At 47.2% G+C, this 23,143-nt stretch overlaps 1 protein-coding gene across 17 annotated transcripts in view; it reads left to right on the top strand.

Moving 5' to 3' along the window:
* FBRSL1 (fibrosin like 1) overlaps nt 1-23,143 on the top strand; it is a 484,528-nt gene that overhangs the window by 99,413 nt on the left and 361,972 nt on the right. The gene's annotated exons all lie outside the window — the stretch shown is intronic.

Here is a 23,143-nt window from a genome sequence, read left to right as displayed (position 1 = left end):
TCAGGGCTCATGGTATTGAACCTCCATCTGAAATGAAAGGTCAGGATTGGGTCTCTGTCTTGTAAAAGAAAAAAAAAATCCCTCAGTATAGTACAGCTTGATGTATTGAAGCATAAGTAGAAGCTTTAAGTAGGTTTATGTACCTAATACTGTCTGCTTTTTTTCTTGATCACTCTTTCCTGGATATCTTTCAAAATAGAACCAATATGTATCCATTAGGTGACTGCTGTAATAGTTCCCTAGCTTTTCAAAGTGAAATTGAACACATGATGATTTAGAAATGAAGAAACGATTTATTACAGGGGACTTATTACCAGGCCAAACCCCGGTGAACGTGATTTGGGCAGGATCACTGTGTCTTTTTGGTGGAATCTCTCAAACGTTTTTGTTGCGCATGTGGAGCCTGTTGTTCACTGATGCTTCCTGGGTAAAAGTCTTGCACTGTTTTACTTAATAGGTTGGATTTCAGCTTCCTTATTTATGTTTGCACTGATTATTTCCAGTGATTGTCTTAATGCTCATGTAGAGCCACTTCCTGCCCCAGCAGGGACGGCCTGCTCGTACAGCCCGCTCCTAAGGCTCGCGTGAGGGCTGCGTTACCCCACACTGCCAATGAGAATACATTGCCGAGCTTAATATTCCTCTAAAAGGTTGTTTCCTAAAGGTCATGTGCCCCAATTTTTATTGTGATGTTAACATCTTGTGTCCGTTGAGACCCGGGCTTGTTGGGAGCTGCCGGCCTCGTTGCAGGCCGTGTCCTTGGATGGGGTTTGTGGGACATGAGGTGCAGGTGGCCGCAGCGCCAGTGCTGAGCGGATCCCACCGGCGGCGCCTCTACGTGCCCAACTTGGTGGTTTTTCTCTCCTATATTTTTCTATGCCTGCATACCCTTTTAAAAGGAATAAGTGTTTGCAGATTTATTTATCCAGTAGTGTTCAGAGGGATGTTCTCAGGCTGGTGTTACATTCTCCTACAAGGAATAATTTGTTAAGAGTCCATAAAGAGGTAGCAGCTTTTGGGTGTGAAATGTTCTCTTCTGCCTGAGGAATTCAGAGAGGGAAATGATGTGAGCCGGGGGCGGCCTCGGCTTTTGTTATCCAAATTGCCGTAGAGAGCCCTGTGTGCAGCAGGGCAGTCCCGCCTGGCTTGCAGTGTCATTTCTGTTTAAGGTTTTGGAGAAGGGATACCCTGGGAAGAGGCTGTTATTGCTTTGCTGTAATGGGAATTGTGCGTGAGCACCAACGGGTAGAATTTGGCTCTGTGGAGATGTCCTATTAAATGCTTCAGGGAATAGCTCTTGCGCAATGTGCTCATTTCTCTAGTATAATTCCATATCACAGGTGCCATTAAATGCACCATTACCAGCCATCTTATGTAAATGATTTCTCCACTCTTTTCTCTTGGTTCAAAATACCCTTTTGGAAGGCTCTTGATTAGTTGAACTCAATTTGCTCAAAGGTTAGCATGTTAAATTGGTATTTGGTTTTCATTAACCTGTGCAGTAATATCTTGTCATTAGGAAAGGCCTTTTACAGGGTCTCCGTCATCATTCATTTCTTGTAGTTGGTGCTTTGCTTTTTCTCTTTTTATCCCATATATGCGAGCACAGATGTTGCCATAAAAAACAACTTGTCTTGTGTGTCACATAAGAAGGAGCTGCAGCAGCCTCTCAGAGCAGCATCTCCCCTCAGAAGTGCTGCGTGGTGGGTGCAGCCAGTGAGAGCATCGTCTTGCTTCAGTTTTGTAATTAGGGTTAGGTTAAGGGCAGCTGTTGTTGCAAAGGGTAAGAATATTTCTTCCTTTGAAAGAGACACTTAAAGAAATCAGGGGAACCCAGTCAGTTTTCCTGCAATGGCTTAGGAGACAGCACCGTGCCTTTCCTTCATTGCAAACATTTTCCAAGGTGATTGAATTAGGATAATCCTGATGGCCGTACACTTCTGTGCCACATGCCTTCGCTCCCTATTCTATTCATAAAAATAGAGCTAAGAAATTGTAAACTTCATCACTCAATCAGCCATGACTGCAACAGATAAAAGGACTAAATTTTTGCAGGTTATAATGAGTAGTTATTCATATTTACATTAATATCTCTAGTTTTGATTAAAATCATATACAAAAAAAACAAAAAAAAAAGCCCCGAGTGACAAACAGCGTGGTGGAAAGGCTGCAAGGCTTGTGCACAACACGGCGAGTGTCTGATGCACCCTGGCTGCGACGGGCTCCCGGAGCAGCTGGAGGAGAAACGGCCCAACGTGGCCGGGAAAGGGATTCCTCCCTCGAGCACGAGCGCTGCGTCCCGCAGCCTGGAGCAGCCTCTGCTGCCCTACCTGAGCCTGCGGTGGCCTCTGATTAATGTTTAGACTGTCTGTTACTCTGTAATTGCTGCCTATCAAAACCACATTGTATTAATATGACTGATTATTTTAGATGGCTCAGACATCTCCTGCTCTGGGCTGCCCAATGCCTCATTCTGAAGTGCAATCATGTTTCTTCCTTCTGGTATTTCTCTCTCACTCTCCCCTACCAAATTGATAAAAGCAACATCTTTGAACATAAATAAAATTAATGGAGCAGTGAAACAAAAGAAATTGTATTCTACTAAATCCTCTGTTTGCTTTGCTTAAAAAAATAACACATTACTCCAGGGATTAAAAAAAAAAGGCAGCACATGAAGAGCTTTGAGTTAAGTGAGTTTTTATGTGCTTTCCATTTCAAAAGAGAAGCATTCTTTGAAACGCGTGCTGTAAGAAAGCAAAAAGAGCAAGTTAATTTTTGGTGTCCGAGACCGACAGTAGAATATGAAATAAAGCTTTTTTCCATATGCCTGACAAAGGTCAGAATTATTGGAGAGGAAAAATGACAAATTCCTCTCCTAATGGAAAATGTGAATATCATAACTTTTCCTCTGATAGTCTGGAAATACACCCTGCTTGGGGTTTATTAGTTTTATCAACTCACTAGTTCTGGCTACACAAATCTGTTCAATTTTGCACCAGCAAAACTATATAATACTGAATGTCTCTTTCTTTTATATATATATTGCTTGTGGAAAGTTGTGTGCTGGTGAGCAGTTCCGTTTGCTTTCTTTTATTAGTAATTTCATGGTTGCAGTGGTTCTGTGCCTCCCTAGAACTGCAGCAGGAATCGCATTTTATCTGAAGAGCTGCAGGTCGGAGCCATCCCCTAACGGGGACCAAACCGCTTGGGAAGCGGCCGCGTGGGAGTCCCTGCGTCCCCAGCTGTGGCACTGAGCTTCCCTCCTGCAGAACCGCTCTGACCTGCTGGCTGGCGCTCAGTAATCTTGGTGTGGTTTGTCTGCCAAAGCTTTGGTTGAAAGAGTGGGCTGAGGCAGAGGTAGGGGGGAATTGAGATTGTTAAATTTCCTTAATGATTTGGGGGTTCATTTACTGCATATTTGTTGATGTCTTGCTTTAGGCTAAATTATGCAAGTTTATTATTACCCTTAAATAGTAGCAGGGAAAAAAAAAGAGAATAGAACCTGATTCAAATGTGAATTTCTTGAGGACTATCAGTTTCTCAAAAAAAAAGAAAAAACTTTTGTATTTTTAGGTATTGCAGCTTTAGATGCACATTTCTTAGTGCATAGAATAAGAGGCATGTTAGAAAGTTGTTCATAAATAAGGTTAGGCTGGTTTGCAAGAGCAAAAGTCTTGCTGAAGCTCCTGACCTAACTTAAGCAAAAAATAAAACAGAAGAATAGAAAAACAGAAGTAGAGGCGTTAATCTCATGTGTCACTGTTTGTTCTGGACTTGCCCTTTCACTCCTTTAAAAAATAAAAGAAAGGGGCTTCTCGTTTTCCCTTGGCTGGCACTGCAGGATTCCCCTTTGTGCCCGTCGGCCCCGCGCTGGGGCTGTGCAGCAGGTTGGCTCTTTCTCCAGAGGCTGCACACGGAGACACCAGGAGACCGGGATTGCCCTGCCCTCTCCTCGCCCGCTGATAAAGCTGGAGCCCGAGAAACACCGTGCTGGAAAGTAGCTTGTTGTGTGTGAAAGCCGAGGGCTGCTCGCTGCGTCGCGCTGGGCTCGCAGGAGCGGCAGGAGAGCTTCCCTGCGCCGCTCCCGCGCGCTCCGTGTGAGCCTCATCATCCTAAGCGACTGCGGGTGCGAAGAGGTGCTTTTTGCCCCGGTGACGTCTCTGCCCCCAGTGCTCTCCCGCTCCGCCTGCTTCCGTCTATGGAAGCCCAGGCACTGACCATGTGGTGGGGGGCTCCGCGGGGCCTGGCCCTTCTCCTGGGATCCCAGCTCTGCTGTAACCCACGGAGCAGCCAGCTGAGTGGGAGGCGCAAGGGGAAGGGTCCTGGGGAAAAATCAGGCTCAAGGCAGGCACTGTGTGATAGTTCTTTTCCTCTCCAATTTCACAGTCCTTGGGTGTGCTTCTTTTTTAATTGTTTTTTTCTTTTAACATTGCATTTTGAGAATGCAGCACTTGCTCTGGCTGAAGACCGAACCTGGGTCAACTTCGAAAAAAACAAAAAGCTGTGTATTAGGAAAAAAAATCCATGTTCACATGTAGCTTAGATGAGTTTGTCCTGGCCCTGGGTTAGCCGTGTGGGCAGGTGCTTCTCGTTACGGGGCTGGGCTCTCCTGCCAGCCCTGGCCCAGGTGGGAGTGCGGGGCTCCCCTCACGCACCGCAGGTGTGATGGGTGCTGCTGGCCCGCTTGCTCCAAAACGCATGGAAATGGGAGCCTGGAGAGACGGAGCGGGACACAGAGACTGTAGGGCGCAGGCTGGAGGTGGCACTGCGGGAGCGAGAGCTGCCCCATGCCCAGCAGCAGCCTGGGGTGGTGCTGGGGTTGCAGCCTTGCTCTCCAGCTCTGCATGGGACAAGGAACACGAGCTCTGGCGTGTTTTATTTCTTCATTTATCCCTCCAAAGCCTTTTGGGGAGGCAGGCGGCCCTGCCGCTCGCTGCGGAGGGGGAGCAAGCGGCCGTGGTCACCGAGCTGTGCTTGGTGACGGTGACGTGTGGCCCGTGGTCCCGCTCTGGGTCTGCATGGAATCAGCCTCTGAAAGCAGCCCTGCAGCTCCGGTCTGCTGGATCCGTGTTGCAAGGACCTGGGAGACCTGATAGGGAAATGCAAAGGAAAAGCCCTGGATATGAGGAGTGTTAAGGTGTCCACTGGAAAAGATGGCAAGAGTGCTGTAAGTCCTGTATTTTATTAGGTGAAGGTGCTTTGCTTTCTGCAATATTTCTGGATAATCATGCACGAATACAGAATAGGCAGAGTGAGGAATTAAATAATCCCCTCCCCTCATGCATACACTGTTTTACGAGTTTAAACTGAACCTCTTAATACTGTTTGTATTTTATATATGTGTTTTACTTCTTTTATTCTTTTAATGTCGACAAGAAGAGCCTTTCATGGTAGTTCAGAGAGTTTATTTTAAGTGATGTATTATTTACACAGTGGTAATGGCTCTTTTGTAAAAATGTCTTTTGAAACTTTTTAACATGCATATTATCATTTAAATTCACACACTGAGACTATTTAAAATGTGTATTACAGTGTACATATGTATTTAGGGGCTTGTGTATATTATTTTATCCTAATGAGTAATCCATCTTTTCACTGTGTATTTAGGGACACTTAAATCCACGGATTATTTCAGCAGTTGAGCATGCACACTAGCTTTGCAAGCTGAAAATGAGGTGAAACGTTACTGTATGAAAAAAGAAAAAACAAAAAAGTGCACAATGAATTATTTGTGTGCCATAGCCCTGCAGGTGGATCCTCTTAAGATTATCAGTCCATACATATAGTGAGTGCCTGGAGCTATTTGCTTTATGCCAGGGAAAAAAAAAAATCCCTCCCAGCAAAATGCAGCTCCTCATCCCCCTTCTCTTCTAATTCCTTTCAGGCTTCAGATAAACAGCGAGAAACCTAAAGAGTTTTAGCTCAACTTGAACTTACTTTTAATTCTTGGCAGTAGCTGTGCCTGCTAGGAAAGTGTAATAGCATTTGCATTGTCAAATCTGCTGCCATTTGAGAAATAGTGGAAATTGGCAGGAAATGAAAATGCTACTTTATAAAGACATAATTTTCAAGTTTATGTCTGGTTAGCCTTTTGCACAGAGAAATACCTATGTTAAGCTTAGCTTCGATCTCGTTTTGCATGAGTGTTTTCACCAAGACCAAGAAAAAACATACTGAGGCTTTTTTATTTTTGTTTTTCCTTTCCTTTTCTTTTTGGACAGTCTGCAAAAACAACAGAACTGCTGACACTTCACAGAAGTCTTTGCTGTCTAGAAATGATACAAATTCTGCGTTTCTCTTCATGCAGTTGTTTACTTCTATGAATGCTAACAGGAGAACAGGATCTTGCTCTCTGGAGAATTTGTCTCCTTCTGGGGCAGGCTTGAAATGCAGATAATGATCAAGGCTGCTTGTTCCTTCAGAAACACAAAGCGGCGGCAGCTTCTGGGTGTTAAGGGGTTGGTGTCTTGTTGGTGTTTAACCCAGCGTATCTTGGTGTTTGTGGTAGGTCAGGGCTATGGCACAGAGCCCGCCGGCAGGGAAGCGACTTCCTCCTGCCCCTACCTGGGAAACTGCTCCTTCAAGGTCCTTAATGCTCTCCTAGGAGATGCTGAGCTGTAAGAGCCATAGCTGAATTGGAAGTAGCAGTTGCGGTGGTAGCTGACTTGTTGTAAGAGATGTGTGACTGCTTTTGCTCTGCAGGCTCTTCAGGTGTTTGTTGAATGTGGGAATGGTGCAAAAGCTGGTGAGCAGCTAGAAACTGTGGTATCAACATTGTTTGTGTTTAGCTTTGGTAGCAAAATTGGAGTTTGTCAGCTGTGTCTAGGTACAAAGGAGCAACCTAGAAGCGTTGCACAGCAGTGTGTGTGCAGCTCCTGCAATCCTCCCAAACTCAGCGCTCCGGATGCGGGAAGGGAGCGCGCTGGATTCGGCCACCCGAGGCCGTGAGCGCTCGAGCAAGCCCATGTCCGCTGCTCCCTTGTGCTAGGTCTGAGCTTTGCTCCTGCGCGGGCAGCTCTCCGTGATGGTGTCTGGGGTGTCTTGTCATCAAATTGCACAAAAGCTTTTAACAGGCACAGTCCTTTTCAAGGAGGAGGACATTGAGGTAACAGAAAGCAGAGCAGTAGCTTTTTCCATGTTTTCTGGCTTGGGCCATGGCTTCAGACACTGGTCATGATTCGGTTGAAGTTTGTGTTGTCTCTGTCTACGCAGCGCGTTGCAGTTGCTCTCATCTTGGTTTTTGTCCCTTTTTGTTGGTTTATGGATTTTTTTTTTTTTGGTGTCTGCAGAATGTCTTTTGGTGGTAAAATGGAGGCTGCTCTCCTGCAGCACTATTTTTCAGCTCTAGGCTTGTACCATTATCTCCTGAGTTATGAACAGCAGATCGAACAGTATATAGAAAATCAGCCCTCCTTTGAGAGAAAATGCAATTCCTGTGGATTCTCTGTTGCTGGAAGAAGCTGAGTTTAGTGACAGGAATGGCCAAATAGAAGTCGTCATTCTGCTCTTTTGATTTTTGACATAAACACTATAATTAACTTTTGATCGCAGTCAATTTTCATATGCCCAATCCCAGGAAAAGTTAATGTCAGATGATAGCAAAAGCACAGATATTTCTCAGCTCTTAACCAAGTAATGGATGGGTGCTTTTCCTGCAGGGCACGTTGCCTTTTAACACGAGCGCATTATTTACCATTTTCCCAAACATCTCTGGAAATGGAGATGAGTGGGGAGACAATACTATCAAAGCATAAAATAGTGTCAAGTTTTTGACAGTCTTTAATGGGTCATTTTGACTGCTTTGTCGAAATCCCAGCTGTTCTGAATTAAATGCTGTTAGGTAGATGTTACAGAATTTGCTTTCTGTGTGAGCACAGGGGATTTTTCCACCCCCACTTCTCAGCCTACTATTACCACTACAAGAGGCTTGTCATCCTACACTTAAGGAAGCCAGATTTTTGGCCAGGGTTCAAACATATGTTTCCGTGCTGCTGCCTGTGCTCTGCTCTGCCATTGGAAACTGGTTTCAACTGCTGCTCTCTCCAGAATTTCCTCCCCGGGATGGGTGAGTTGACAAGATCACTCAGACCTCCGCAGTCTACTGGACTTCTGTGTCTTATGGCCACATTAGCGGATTTGTCAAGCTGCTCGAAGCAGAAAGAAACAAACTGCGGCAAAGTTATCCTATGCTTCAGGAACTTGTACTAGAAAAGAAAGGAACTCTCGTTGATAGCAATATTATTTAAACATTAAATAGCGAAACGATAGGCTGTTTGGTGGCTGCGGTGCGTGCGCCGGGCGGCCCCGAGTCTCCCCGTTCGCGGTTCACTGGGGGCTGCGACGCTCTCTTGCCTGTGCGCGAGCTGCCTCTCGCCGAACGGAGGCCCCGCGGGGCCAGGAGGGGTTTAGCCGTGTTCCCGGGCAGGCCTAGGGGAGCCGACTTGGGGAGCAGCCTAAGCAGCAGGCGCTCTGGAAAGGGAGCGCGGATCATGTCGGAGCGGCTGGAGGTGCCTCTGGAAAGGACCTCTGCCTGGAGGGAAAAAGGGAAAATGGGAAAGTTCCCCGTGGCTCTGCAAGAGCAGGCTCGAGCCCGGCAAACTGAGCAGCGCAGAGCATAGCTAGTGCTTTGTGTATGCTTGGTTGGGAAATGTCAGAGGATTTAACAGCTGCTTACTAATGTGAGGCCCAGGATTGTTACAAGGTTTGGGTAGGCCTGCTCTGTCGGAAGTTGCCTGTTGTTTTGGATGTGCCAAACCCGCAGTCGGGTCTGTTGGGTATCTCCTTTCTGGCACCCGGAGCGCGGTCGCTCCTGTGCTGGGGCGGCCGCGCTCGTCCCTGCCACGAGGCCTGGCAGGGGCCTGAGCTCGCAGGGACCTCGCGCAGCGAGGGAGGCACCGGGAAGCGGTTACACCAACACGAGGCGTTTCCAAGTGTTTATTTGCTCCGGGCTGAGGTTTCCAAGAAGGCCCGGGCAGGTGCCGGACGGGATGTCGGTACTGCGGTGCCTTTCCAGGCTTGGAAAAGAACCTTGTAGGGGGGGTGTCGTGTGGCACTTTTGTGCTCTGCTGGAAGTAGCTGAGAAATATGGAAAGAAAACAGAACTCGATCAGTTTTGGTTTTCTGCTTTTTGTTTTGTTTGAGGGATGTACTTTGGGTTACTTAGCAAGGGTTGTTCATATACTGATATGCTTGGATGCTTTCAAACTTTTTTTTTCCTTTTAAAAAAGCTTTGGTTAGCTCTTTAGCCTTTCATTTAAGTAAACAATAGTGTGCGTGGCCATAAACTTAGTTACCAGACAAAAGCCTGGTTTTACTGATGCTGAGACAAACATTGTTAATTATATTGAAGAATCAACAGCGTCCGTTGACTCCAGATCTCTGTTTGGAAGCTCTCGGATGGTCTGTGGGGCACATTTGCCAATCTGGCAGTGTTGCCCTTCCAGATTGGTTATTTGGCAGGAGGCGCTTGTACAGTTTAAGAGGTTTCACTCGCTTTTCTTTGACCACTGTTTCCTCCCGGTCCTTTTTTTTCCCTTGTTTTTATTACTGTTTGTATTCTCCCCTTTCTTTGGCCATGGAGAAGAGGGAGGACTTTTGAAAGGAGTAACAATAAATATTTTCTCGATTATGTCAAAATCAGATACATATTTCAGCAATCTGACATTTCGGGATGGAAGCAGGGTGGAAACATTGTGCTCGAGCAGGCTAATCACAGTGATTTATGTAATGTTATCCTTGCAGTTAAATGTCCAATCTGCAGTTGCATGCCTAGCTACAGTTTCCAAAACCTTAAATTTTTCTCTTCTGAAGGAACAGTAATAACAAAAGCTAATTGGAAAGAACAGAAAGAAACACCTGTTAGAAGGATTCCTGCTGCTGAGGGGGTGCAGGCAGGGCCCTGGCAGCCCCGTTGGGGCAGGAGCCCCTTGGGGCAGAGGGCTCCCAGCTCTGGCCAGGACGAGCTGCTGAGGGGCAGGTGTTTAGGGAGAGCAGGTAGGTAGTGTGCAAGGCCTCGATCGGAGAGAGGTTTGTTGCTGGGGAAAGCAAAAGGGAGTTGGGGTTTGGTTTGCGCCTTGGGTCTGTAATCAAGGAGTAATTTAGCTGTTGCTTCAGGAAAAGCTTGGGGCTTTGTGGTTGGTGGGAGGAGGCAGGAGGGACTTGCTCGTGGACACGGGCGCTCGACTCTCCTCTCCTTGCTCCACCGACCCTTTCCCAGCCTCACCACTGATGTGTCCTTCCTCCTGGTGCTCCTCCTGACCTGGCCTTTCTGCCTGCACTGATCAAACTCAGTCTTGTCATCTCTTGGTGACTTCAAAGCTCTCCTTGATGATTCCTTTAGAACAGATGCTCTACCTTTCCTTCCTCTGCTCAGCCTGGCAAGTTTGTTTAAGATGCAGCTTAGAAAATAATCTTTGTGGCTCATCTCTGTCTTTGCTGGAATTGCTGCATTTGTTTGATTAGAAGGAGGCGGGGGAGCACGGTGAGAAGCGGTGGGTGTGAATAGCAGGCGGGAGGTTTGTCCTAGAAAAGTCAGTGTATTTGCTGAGTGGGGAAATCTCCGCCGAGTCACTTATTCATTCCTGCACTACCCTGCCTGCCTTGGCTGCAGGTGTTCCGATATCAAAAAGCCTGGATACTCTACTGGTGGCAGTACATGTTTGCTTTATCTTTAACCTGACAAGCCATTTGTGCTCCAGGGCATGTGTTAGAAGAATTAAATGCAAACAGTCAGAGTCCTCTGCAGGTTAGAGACAAGAAAGATAGTGCAAAGGGATTAGGGATTAAAGGGAGAACAGCCATAAGCAGGATGGAAGGTTCATTTATGCACTTGGCTCCAACTAGATAAATATTTATGAGCAAAGGGAATGGATGGTTGTAAGAATGTCTGAGGTTTGTATAAGCAGAGCAAACACAAAAATCTTGAAGATTTTGGCATTATTGACTTTCAGAAAGGGTTTTTTTTTTTTTTTTTAAGTGACTTGAAGGTGTTAGCTTGGATCCCACTAAAGCCCTTGTTTAGCTGGGTATTTGTGACTGCACCAGTTCTCTCTTTTTAAGTTTGAAAATACTGTATTTTTGGTAGAGTTTTGAGATGTTTTTCATATTCTTTTCACTTGCTTTTCTGCAGAGTGATTTTTCTGTCCTTGGATTTTCCTTATGGCATATATAGAATGTTACTATCCTCACTGCACAATGTACTTATAGATTTATTGTTTAAGTACTAATGGAATAAACGTGAGAGGACTTTTTGACCTGGAACTTGAGGAGAACAATTAGAAGCAGCAGAGTTTCAGGGGAATATTTGAGTAAAGTGTATGTGGAAGTGAAACATGTTTATTGTTCACCTCACAGTGTTAAATGAATACGTTGCTTTTTCATTGTGACTGGCAGGAATCGTTTGTACAGTCTCAAGTGCCTGGGTTGCATTTAACCTGCCAACTTCTGCTAGACAAAATAAAGGCTTTGCACTGACGCAGCTAAAAACATTGGCAAGTGTTAGGATAGCTCATTTATATCCTTGCGTGTGATAGTCTTTCTATTAAATGATTTAAAAACACATCTTGCAGAGCTGAGTCAAATCAGGGCTGCAGGAGGTTTCCAACAGTCTTTCGTGGGGCAGACGTGCAGTTACAGCAACCTGGGAGCCATTCCTGGAGCTGAAGGGCAGCGCGGCCGGGTCCCGTCCGGCAGCGCTTGTGGCTCCAGCTCTCCGGTGGGATGTTGTGCTTGGCTGCTCCCGGGACACGAGAGCCCCCGGGAATGGCACAGCCACATCAAGAAGCCTTTTGCCGAGCAGTTTGCTCAGTGTTCGTAGGCAGTAGTAGCAGGGAGAACATAAGGAATAAAAACATCTTTTATTAATTGTCTCAGAGCTGCGCGTGGCCCCTTGTGCCGGCACCGGCAGCCCTGACAGGCTCGTTTGATCCAGCTTCCTGCAAAATCCCAGGAAAAGCAAGCCCTCCCTTTGGCCTCGGAAGGCTCTGAGCCGCGCACTGAGGTACTGTTCAGGCTTTCGGTGCTGTGTAATAGGCAGTGTTGCCCATGAAACTGCCATTTTATATTGATTTCCTACACCCCTACCTGTATCTTCCAGCTGCTTTATGTGCTGCTCTCAGGAGAAATTCCCAGTTGCCTCTCGGAAGTTTAGCCAGGGCTGTCTTCAAAGGGCTGGCTGAGGAGAGAGGAGAATCTGCCACCTTCTACGTGGGGGCCATTGGAGACCTGTTCCTCAGCTAGGAACAGGCCTTAGGATTTCTTTTTGTGGGGAGTTGCTTGCATGCCTTGTGCTTTTTTATGGTGTAACTTTCTGCCTCTTTATGCCAAGTTTTGCCGCTGACTAAGGCCAGCGAGTGAAGCTGCTTTCTGTTTTTGTTGGTGCCACAGAGCCGCTAATGTTAGTTTAATATCAAGTGGATGCTGCGACACTTGGCAGACTTCAAAGCACAACCTTTCTTTGGCTGAATTCCGCATCTGACGGCTTGTGCGTGGCGGCATTTCCTACGGAATCAGTTTGTCGGCCCCGGCGCTCGGGGACCCGAGTTGAGGTCAGCAGCCGGCAGGAGGGACATGCCTGGCTCCTGAGTCACCGCGGCCCTGTGGGGAGGCGGGACTTCACAGCAGAGCAGAAATCCTCTTCAAAATGTCTCACTCGTGCAGAAAACAGGCATCTTTCTCCATTGTAGGCAGAGATGACAAACATTCATTTTACTGAGTGTCTTTCTTTGTGGTGGCTGTTTAGACCCACCCCCAACTATGTTAAACCTGGACATGGTTTCCAGATCCTTGGCTTGGAGTGGCTCAGAATCAAAGTTATTTTAATGGTTAAGCTACATATAGTTTTATGTCAACAGATGCATTTTTTAAAGAATAAAATCTGCTTTGATTAGCAGCAGTCTAAAAGGAAAATGGTATCTGTAGGCCTCGAATTTCATTGAATTTTGAGTTACAGAAACTTGATGCTGCCCCAACTGATAGTCACTTAACAGGAACTGAGGGAAGTGCCTTGTGGTGGCAGCGGTGATGTCACAAAGACAAACTCTGGTCTTTGTCCCGAAGGCTGTGACTGACCGTATTCGGGTCTTGTGCCATTTCTCCAGAGCGGTCCCCACGGCCCTTCTCTCGTGTCGGTGTGTCCCCCAGGGACCTGCCTCTGGCAGGAAACACGATCTGTGGCTGCTGTGAGAGGCTGTGGATCAGCAGAATGGAAATTGTGGTGTTTTCATATAGAGAAATGTAATATAAGCCTGAAGAGAGAAGTGTGAAGTCTAGTCAGTGGGAAATGGAGGTACTGGCAGGTTTCCTGATCCATCACGTTGTGCAGATGGAGAGAAGCGGACGTGGCTCATCCCTGTGTTTTGCCATCTTGTCTGGGGTGACTTCTTACCCTGTCCTCGCCAGAGAAGTGAGTCACCCTTTAGGGTGTCCAAATCTGCTGTCTAGTTTATAAGAAACTATCCATTTTCCCAAGAAAATGACTTGAAGTGCTGCTGACGGGCAAGCGTTCTCCTAGGACACCCTGATTTCTGCCGGTCGTGCAGCACGGAGAGCTGTTCCCGGTCGTGCCCTGCCCCGCGCTGCTCCCTGGAGCGTGGTGTCCTCGCGCGGCACCGGGATCAGCTCCAGCGCGGCACGTCGAACACAGTCTCATTCTCTTGCGTTAGGATTAGAGACCTCACTGAGAAGAGCTCAGGGCACCAGCTGCTCCGTGCTGCTGGGCACAGCCCGGCCTTTGGGTTTGTGTGCGCTGGAGATGGGCACCCTACATAACCGCGGGAGCCTCCCCCGCACCAGGAGCTCTCCTCTCCTCTGCCGGCTCCGTTGTCCCCAGACCCACCAGTGCCACCACCTCCAGCACCCCCTGCTCAATGCAGGAAGCAGTGGCAAAACAGCTAGCTGGACTGGATCCTTAAAATGCACTAGGAGCCCTCAGCAGCCGTGCTGTTGATAGCGTCTTTGAGACCTCTGTTGCATTCAGATGTGGAAGCCGCGGGTATTGATTCAGTTGGCTTTGAAGTCAAGTGGTTTTGTCTCAGCTCTATCATTTTGTTAATGCAGGTGTTTAAACGAGACAGCACAAGAGCTGGATTCAAAATTAGCAGAGGAGTGGATTTCAAAGTGGAGCAGGTATAAAAGAACCAGCTTTAAGATGGTATGTTTGCATTAGGTCCTTAGCACAGTACTATTTAACAACTTTTAATCAGTGACCTGAGGGAAAAAAAAATGAAAACCATTACTCATAAAGTCCTCAGATAACATGTGGATTAGGTGGAGTGCGAGAGAAGGAGCAGGACAGAGTGGCTGTGATTGTGAACAGTATGTTCTGATGCAATAAAGTGCTTTGCCCTAGAAACTAAATGAGAGCCCTTATACAACGAGGAGATGGAAGAGGGACAGGTCTCTCCTGAGAAATGGTTATCCTGCTGGAGGCTTCAGTGTCAAGAATAATCATCTGAGTTGGGGTTTTCCCAGCCCAACTGTGCCCCAAATTGACAATGTCATCCTTGAACGTAGAGGGCGGGAAATACTGAGTCGAGCAGGTCTAAGGAGGTCATTGGCATGAGCGTAGCTTGAGTGCTGTATCCCCTCCTGGTAGTTGCAATTCAAGAAGGATGTTTAAAAATTGGAGCGACTTCAGAAAGGTGTCATGAGAATTGTTAAAGAATTGGAAGAATCTGTCTTGCAGTGAATGACTCCAGGAGCTCCCTCTATGTTATTGTAGAGGCCTAGAGGGTGACATGGTTACAATTTATAACCGCCTGTATAGGGAAGAGAAATATGATAATAGAGGGCTCCTCTGCCTGGCAGTCAAAATTGCAACACGATCCAGCGTCTGGAGAGCTGTAACACTGATACAGTTAGACTAGAGATAAGCTGCAAAATTTTACCAGGCTGAATAATTAACCAGTGTAGCAGTTTATCGTGTTGTGATGACTCCTTCGTCTCTGGGTATCTCTGCATTGAGCCTTTATCAAACAAGAGGCTGTATTTGAGACAGGAATTAATTGAGACAATCCGCTGGCCTGAGCTGTTGCAGTAACCCGGGAAGGTTTTTCTGCTGAAACAAGGTGGGAGGAGTTTTGTCCTTGTTTCCACCTGAAGAATCGCTGCTCATGTGCCCATTTCTTCTTTCTTTATTTCTTATGTGTCAAGTAGTCACAGCTTGCTCTGGGTGCTATGGCTTTCACTGGGAAACGCGCATCCTTGCATGCCTGCAGGAATTGCATCCCTTCTGCCCTGACATGCCGCTTCTTCTCAAGGGTCAAATCCGATGGAGAAGCAGCATTTGCTCCATTTTCCTGGGTGTCGGAGCTACATTCTGTGACCCACTGAGTGTCCATCAGCAACTTCTGAAGTAGTGGAGTAATGGGGACACTTAACAGCTTTGATACATTAGTCTGTTTGCAGTGAGGAGGGTTTTGTTTAAACTATGTGCATTAGTACTGAAGAACTACCCAAGCCTTTAATTTTTACACAGGTACAGAGCATCCCATCTGCTTGCCTCCCTATGTAGCCTTTTGGGAGACTATATTACCAACTAACATTAGTCCTGAGAAAACGTTTTAGTGTAGGCACATTAAAATTGCTAGGGCTCTAGGCAGTTAAATCTCTTAACTTCTTTATGAGGTTTATGCTTGTTTAGCTTGTATGTCACCAAGTGGGTCATGACTCAAATTTACCCAGCTCCGTTATTTATGCTGGAGCGAGTCTTCAGCGGGGCTATTTTTAGCCATCAGGGCTGTTGTTGAGAGGTTGCTATTGCTAAAAATGCCTTGGAATGATTTCACAAGCGATATTGTGTGGTGGAATTCGTGCACCAGCTGTCTGTCTCCAGGCCAGTTGATTGTGTTGACGCGCGTTCCCCGCGATTTGTCATCTCCGGCGGCTCCGCAGCGCCGGTGACAGGCGCGATCCGCGTCCCGCGGGGGACAGGCAGCGAGCGGTAAGTGACAGCGGCGGCCCCACCGCTGACAGCTCGGCAGGGCCCACGGCGCGGGCAGCACTTTGCTCTACTCCCACACTGGATTTTTGCTTTTGTTTTTCTTTTGCACTGATTCTGGCAAAACGCGCCCCTTGCTGTCAGCGAAGCGTCTGCTCCCTCGAAGCGGTATTTTACATCAGCTCCTCATGTAAGTGCTTTCCTTCAGGCCAAGCGCTTGCTGAGCTGTATTTTATGGCAGGCAGTGCTCACCTGTCCGTAGGAAGCAGCACTATCCCAAGTCAAATATCTTTCTTTTAAAGATGGTGCCTGGAAGAACAGGCCATGCAGAAGGGATCCCTGGAAACTGCCGGGCTGTGTCTGAGTTTGCCCCTTGTTTGCTGGGTGCTCTGAGCATGCTTGGTGCCAGTTTTCCCATCCAAAATCATAGGTTAAGGGAAAGCTTTGAAATGCGTATGTAAAGTAATTAAATTGTTAGTATTGATTGCTGGCTGTTTACTTTTGCCTGTAAAATAAAAATCCTGGTGCTGGAAAATTCTCTCACTCCCATAAATATAACACGTAGGAAATTGAATTGGCATTGGTAACTATTTTATGAAATTACAAATTGAGTTAGAGATGGCAGTAAGAGGGGGTTAACTCTTAGGCCGGGTGTTTTCAAGGCCTTTTAGTGTTAAGTCCTGGCAATGCAGAGTCGTAGCATGGCTCTGCGCTGGGCAGCTAGGAGGTAAATCAAAGCAGCTGGGATTAAATGAATTCATTGCATGTTTTTATTTTACAACAAATCCACTGATGAAGGCAAACTGCAGAGGATTCCATTCAGACCTTCAAAGCAAGCATTTGCTAATGCCTCTTAAGTTATAATCTGAAACACCAAACCATTCTTTTTTTGTTACTTATGTGGATTTCAAATAAGTGTAAAAACTCTGCATGTGAGGCAAATACTGCAGGCAGCCAGTAATGATTTATAATGCTGTAGGCTTTTGCCTCGTGAGACCTTGATTCAAATCTTGGCCCAAGCCCGAAGAGGAAATGAGTTTGGTTTTAGACTAATTCTTAGTGGATTTTTGTCCACATTACAAATGATGTGTGGCTTATCTGGCAGTCAGAAGCCTTCCTGGAGTAAAGGCTGAATTAGGGAATGTGTTTTAATAAGGCTTAATGGGGAAATTTGTCTGTCTGGATGAAGCTCTGACCAATTCTGCATCACTTGTCTTTATCAGCACTGAATTTGCCAGCAGGGAGAGAGGGAGAAAAAAAAAAAGAAAAAAAAAAAAAAGGAGAAGGGAGGAAAAAGTTAAACTGTTAGAGAAAGAATTTATGCCGTGCCATGGCAGGAAGCACAGTCCCTCATCGCGGGTCTGTGCGGTGTTTGTGCGCTCGTGTTTCTGTATCTAACATTGTATTTGCGCTGTTGAGCTCTGTTCCAGCGCACTGGGATCTTGTTGTTTGTCCATGGCCGAGGCGGGTGCCGGGAAGGAGGTGACGGGGCTGGGAGCTCCCCTAAAGCCGCGTTTGAGGGTGTCATGTGAGGGGCAGCTCGGGGCTCTCCTGCTTCTTGGAGGAGCCCGCGGAGGAGGGTCTGAGCGGAGGGCTCTTTGGGGGCGGGAAGCGCTCGAGGCCGTGGCGGCGCTGCCGGCCCCGCGGCACGGAGGAGTTGGGGGGTCCAGGTCCTGGGGAGCTGCTCAGCCGCTGGGCTCCCGTGGGGGAAAACTGTTGGGGGAGGCCCAGAGCTCTGTTTCCTGTAGTCCCCGTGAAAACTGGGAAAAATGCATCAAATTCTTGCTGTGCCATCAAAACAGAGGCATCCCTTCCCTGCCGGGTTATTTGAGAAATGATCTTTAATTTTCTTCGCTCTGCGCTTCCCCCTATCTGTTTTCCCAGCTCTCCCCGTGCCGTGCCGTGCGCGGTCCTGCCGTGGTTGCAGGCTGCGATCAGCTCTGCGTGCGCGCGGGCTGCGCTCCTCCAGTCCTGGGTTTCGCTCTCGGTATGAGTGTGGGCACGGCGGTGGCGCTGGCCTGAGCGCCTCCTCCACAGCCTGCAGCGATCCAACCACCTCCTGCAGCCGGTGGGTGCTTTGAGTGTTATTTTCAGGTAGTCCCCTGGCTTATTTTGGCTTTTGGCAAGTTAGTCCTGAATCCAGGTGCTCAGTGTGGGTAAATGAAGAGGAAAAGCAGATTTAGGAGGTTCCTCTTGGGGTGGGATGACCCCAAAACCAGCCTCCCAAGAAAGTGCACTCGAGTTGTTGCGTGTCAGCAGCTTTGAGCTGCAGCTTTGGCTCTCGGCCAGCTCTGCGGTGGGACCAGAGGAGTCAGAAGCTGCTCAGATTGGTCGTGTTCAATTTTTACCCTGGTAATGTGACTAATTTCTGAACCAGTCTTTGCGGCCTCTCGTTTTGGCAAATCTCTGAGACGCTGGGTCTGCTTTGATGGCGTTTTGGTTGTTTTTAAGAGCTGGCCTACCTGGATTTTACTGACCCTCCTCTTCAAGGAACTTTTCCAGATGGAGTGGGGATCTACAGTCCCTGCACGGATAGTACCTGCCTGCGTCCCGGTGGCTGGTTGACAGACCAGTTTGAGTCCTCTGCTCTTTGGGGTTGGATATGCATTTGTTTGGTTTTTATTTAACAGACCACTTTGTGTGTTTGTGCTGGGAGTGGTGTGTGTTTAGAAAGGAAAATGCAGTAGTATATCTTAACTGATTTATGTGAAAGCAAGTGCATTGAGTTTTCCTGTTTCTCAAAATGTTTGCTGTTTAGCAAAAGCATCTTTGTGTTAATTTCTTGGTTAATTCCCTTAATCTGCTGTAAAGAGTTTCTGATCTGGAGTTTTCTGTGTTGTCCGTTTATCAGCACCTTGTGCTCACGTTAACATGTTCTTGTCACTCAAATTGCAACGTCACAGCCCAGCCAGAGCATCATTCGTTTGTCTTTCTGTCTGCTAAAAAGAGCTTTAGAGAAGGTGCATTGATAGCAGTTGCTTATTCAAATTTCTAGTCGCTTAAAAGCTTTCTCTGTTAGGAGTGACGAGAAGTAAGTGTATCCTGCAGTGTCCTTAGATATCCTCAGCACTAAAACCAAGGCCTGTGAGCTCATTTAAGGAATATGAGAGAATTTGGTTTTAGTGACCTTTTCCAGTCAAGCTCTGGTAGAGCTTCATCATCTCCTCTCAATGAGATGCTTTGACCTTTAACAGGAATTAAAAACCTTTAGACCCAAAGCAGAGTCCAAAAATCTACTTCTTTCAGAGTAATTATAAGTATATTGAGAGCCATGGCAGTATTATTTATCTCTTAATTGGAATAATTTGCTTTACCCAACTATGTGCAGATTCTCAGCATTGTTAAAGCAGGCTCAAGTGAAAGGAAATTCCTAGGGTTCTTGTTGCAAAAAAATGCATTTCTTGCCATGTAATAGGTTTTGCTTTTATTCACAGTTAAAATGCTTCTCTGTGGAAGCCAGATGTGGGTGACGGACCTGGTTATTTACACAAATAACTTAAAGGCATTGTGCTTCAGGGGACAAGACGCTCTTGGTGGCACAGCCCTTGCTACGCAGGATCCTCAGCTTTCCAGGCGAAGAACCGTTTTTTTCCCATGAGAGGGTTGTGAAAGTCTTAAACAACCCACTGAATCCCTGTATCCTCCCTCTTCTCCAGACCCGTGTGCCAAGTAAATGGGCAGCTTCTGCGAACGCGTCCTTTCGGGAGGAGAAGGAAGCGCCTGCTGCTGAGCGAGTAACTGCAGCCCGAGTGGAGCATTTCCTCTTTGCTCACTGTTTTTTTTGCCTACTTGCTTTGTTAAGACAACTGCCCATAATAAAACACGCAATTTTTGTGTGGCTAGCTTGAATTTACAGTTCTGCCTTTTTTTTTTTCCCTCTTTTCTCCTTCCGTTAATCTCCATAACCAACAAGCTGCATTAATCCCTTCTGTATACAGAGATTCATAATCTGTTGCTGGAAGTATTATCCCTTGCTTCTAGGGACCAGATGTTGGATGCGTACAGCAGAGTTTGGGAGTCTGCCTTTTTGGTAGAGTTGCTGTAGGTTGTTCAGTGCTTCATACTGGGACTTTTCTTCCTTTGGATGTAGGATAAATCACTCCTGCTTACGTCCTTATATAGCCTGAACACCCTCTAGGCCAGCAGGGTGGTTTTAACTGTGTAATGAAGGGTTGCTCTTTTTTACAGATGGGAAGCAAAGGCACAGAGACTAGGGATGCAGATTCATGACCCGGTGGGATTTTACTGTGGCAGCTGAAGGTGATTTAATTCTGATCAATTCATAGTTTGCAGTAATCCATGCGGTTGTGAACTGCAGGGGCTTGGGCTGGGGAAGCTCCCTCCCTCGCTCTGCTTGCAGAGAGTCCAACCGGAGCGCGGGCCGGCGTTGGCGACGGCTCTTCCGTCCTGCGGGATGAGAGGAGCCGGCGCCCCGAGCGGCAGCCCCGGGAGCTGGGCGCAGGGCAGGGGCGCGCGGCGCCCGCGGGGCTGCTGCGGCACCTCGGCAGCCCGTCCCCGATTCCCGGCGGGAGGTTCACGCCGTAGGGCGGCTGTAGCAGCGCGCTGTCCTTGTCCTGCAGCGCCTGCCCGGGCAGCCAGCGCCGCTGCTCATCCGTGATCCTGTCCCAAATGTGTTCCCGCTTACTCCATGCTGTCAAACGTTGCTATGCTGCAAACACCATAGCTATTTTTCTCTCTCTCGTTTCACCTGGAGCCTTTGGAGGTGCTCAGGTAATATTTTTCCTGTGATGAATGTTGAAATTTCCATCTCTGTTACTTTCAACTCCATGTTCCTGAGATCTGTGCTTCCGGGACATGCTCAATTGCTTGGAAGGGCTGCATATGCCTCGGGATCCAGATGCTGCGGGAAACGCCAGCAGCATGTCTAAACAAACATCGCCCGTCTCCCCTTCCAGAGCGTGTAGCAGCTCTGTTGGCAGATGTGCCCATAAAATGTTAAACGCTGTGATTTCCAAGCCTCCAAAACATTTGGGTTGGAAACATGTTTGGAAATGTCTGAATGTTGGAATGTTTGGAAAAACATTCCAACTGGGAAAGACAGGGAAACCAGGAGAAAGGTGTGTCAAAGAGCAGGAGCGCCCTAAATAATTAACCGTGGCTGGTGAAGGAAATGAGCTTCTGGGCCTTGGAGTTTCCTGGGTAGCTCTGGGTGCTCAGGGCGGCCTTGCTGAGCTGCTGCCCTGGCCGTTAGCGCCTTGCTCCGACCTCCCTCCCTGCCTGTGCAGCCTGTTTTTCCTTCAGATGTTTCAAATGCCAAACCTGTGATAGTGCGAAGGACGGTAAAGCAAGGTTAGATAAGGGGAAGCAGCACGTGCTGAGGGCCGAGCTGGTGGCGCTGCCTGTGGGAGGAGATGCTGGCGCGGGCGCTGCGGGTGCTGGGGCAGCCCCGCGGGGCGGCCGGGCCCTTTCGGGGTCCCCCTCGGCACTGGGGAGCAGGGAGCGGACACGGAGCGTCAGGGAGGGAGCTGGGGAAGGTGCTTCGTGTGGGGGTCATCACCTGCACGGCCAGGGAAAGGGCCTTGGCTCAGTCCCAAGGAATCAGAAGTGGGACAGGCACAGGACCAGCTTTGACTTTTGTCTAACATTTTTTTAAAATGTATTTAAATATTTCCATCCCCATTTGTTTTATAGTTGCCAAACAGTTTTCTTAATAGTGCAAAAGGTCAAGACGAGAACATGTTTAACTCTAAAACTCTTGACTCCTCTCTTAACATTAGCCTGAATGTTGGGACACTTACAAGAATTGATACTGGCTTATGAACTTGCTATTTTTTTGTACACTTGAACTGTTGGGGAAAAAAAGAAAATCAAGACTAATTCTTTATTGTTTTAGTAATGCTTCTGTTCTAGTTATTGTTTAAAAAAAAAACAGTTTACCCTTTAGATGTGGTTGGATTGATAGCTAATGAGCTTCTAGTGTTTTAACACATATATGCATTTCATGATAGGTTCATGAGGGAATTTAGAACAAGGATAAAAGAGTTTTCCCGGTGGCATCTTTGGGGAAGGCATAATAAATGTGTGGTCTGTAGGGATAGTGGAGGATGGTTAACACTAAATGAAAATGACGTTTTAATCTTCGGAGTTCCCAGAGTCTCTGTTCTTCAAAGTCTCTCATTCACTTGATTCCTCTTTTTGAAATGCTCTCTTTATGCAAAGGAAGTGTCTGTCTGTTTGCTTGATTAGAAACTTAAGAATTTAAAAATACATGTGGTTTATCAGCAATGTTTTCCTTTTAATATTGTAAAGCTAGACAGGAAGCAGTAAGAAAGACTTGCATGAGACTGTCAAGTGTCTCAGCGAGGAGGAAAGGCAAAAGCAGCTGTCGTCTGCCCTGGCTCTTCACATAAGTGCATTACGAATGGGAAGTGGAAATCCTGTGGGCTTCACTCATTACGAGTGAGCACCCTGCCCTGGACCATCGCTCTGAGCCTTTGGTGTGTTCATAATTATGAAGAGAGATTTTCCAGTTATTGTCGCACTGAAATTTTAGGCAACCAGGGAAGAGGAATCGTTTCTGATAGTGTTTTGTGTCTTCCTGCGCCTTCTGATGTGGCGCTTTTACCTATTGCCTTTTTAACCCCTAATCTTTGTGCACTTGCATGTTTTGTTTAGAGATGCTGACCTTCAGGAAAAGAACAAGGCGAGTATGTGGAATCTTATACTATAGCTGCTATTTTGTTGGATTCCTCAGTGGTTCCTATTTTTCTCTGTTGGCATAAATGGAGTTAATGATTGTTCTCGCTTTTCCACCAGTGTGACTCTCCTTATCTCAGTGGAGTTAACAGCTGAATAAAAACATGTAGGTGAATGCAGAATTGGATGTTAGAGGTGATACGCGACATCCCCGTTGTTCTCTTGGAAGACTGCTGGTGCTGTTACCTCCCCGTCCACTTTTCCTTTCCGCCAAGGCATCGGTGAAGTGCCAGGAGCTGGACTGAGAAGAATCTGCGCCCGGTGTCCTGGCAGCCGGCGAGGAGGGGGACCGCTCTGCACCATGAGGGGAGGCCAAGCTTTAAGCAGCTCTAAGCCGTGGAATAACATGTTGGTTTTGACTGCCCTGTGATGCCGGGAGAGCGTCATGCAAGAGTGAATGCAAAAACAGAGGTGGAAAAAGCAGGCTTTTGAATTTAGGGATTAGCTTTTGGGCAGGGAAGGAAATGTGATACCCTCTGCTTTGAGTCT

Source organism: Tinamus guttatus, unplaced genomic scaffold (assembly GCF_059628265.1).
Source record: "Tinamus guttatus ecotype Peru unplaced genomic scaffold, ASM5962826v1 Tinamus_guttatus_pri_ptg000459l, whole genome shotgun sequence".
NCBI classification, from domain to species: Eukaryota; Metazoa; Chordata; class Aves; order Tinamiformes; family Tinamidae; genus Tinamus; species Tinamus guttatus.
Note: the sequence above shows the minus strand (reverse complement) of the source record. Positions and strands in the feature narration are given on the sequence as shown.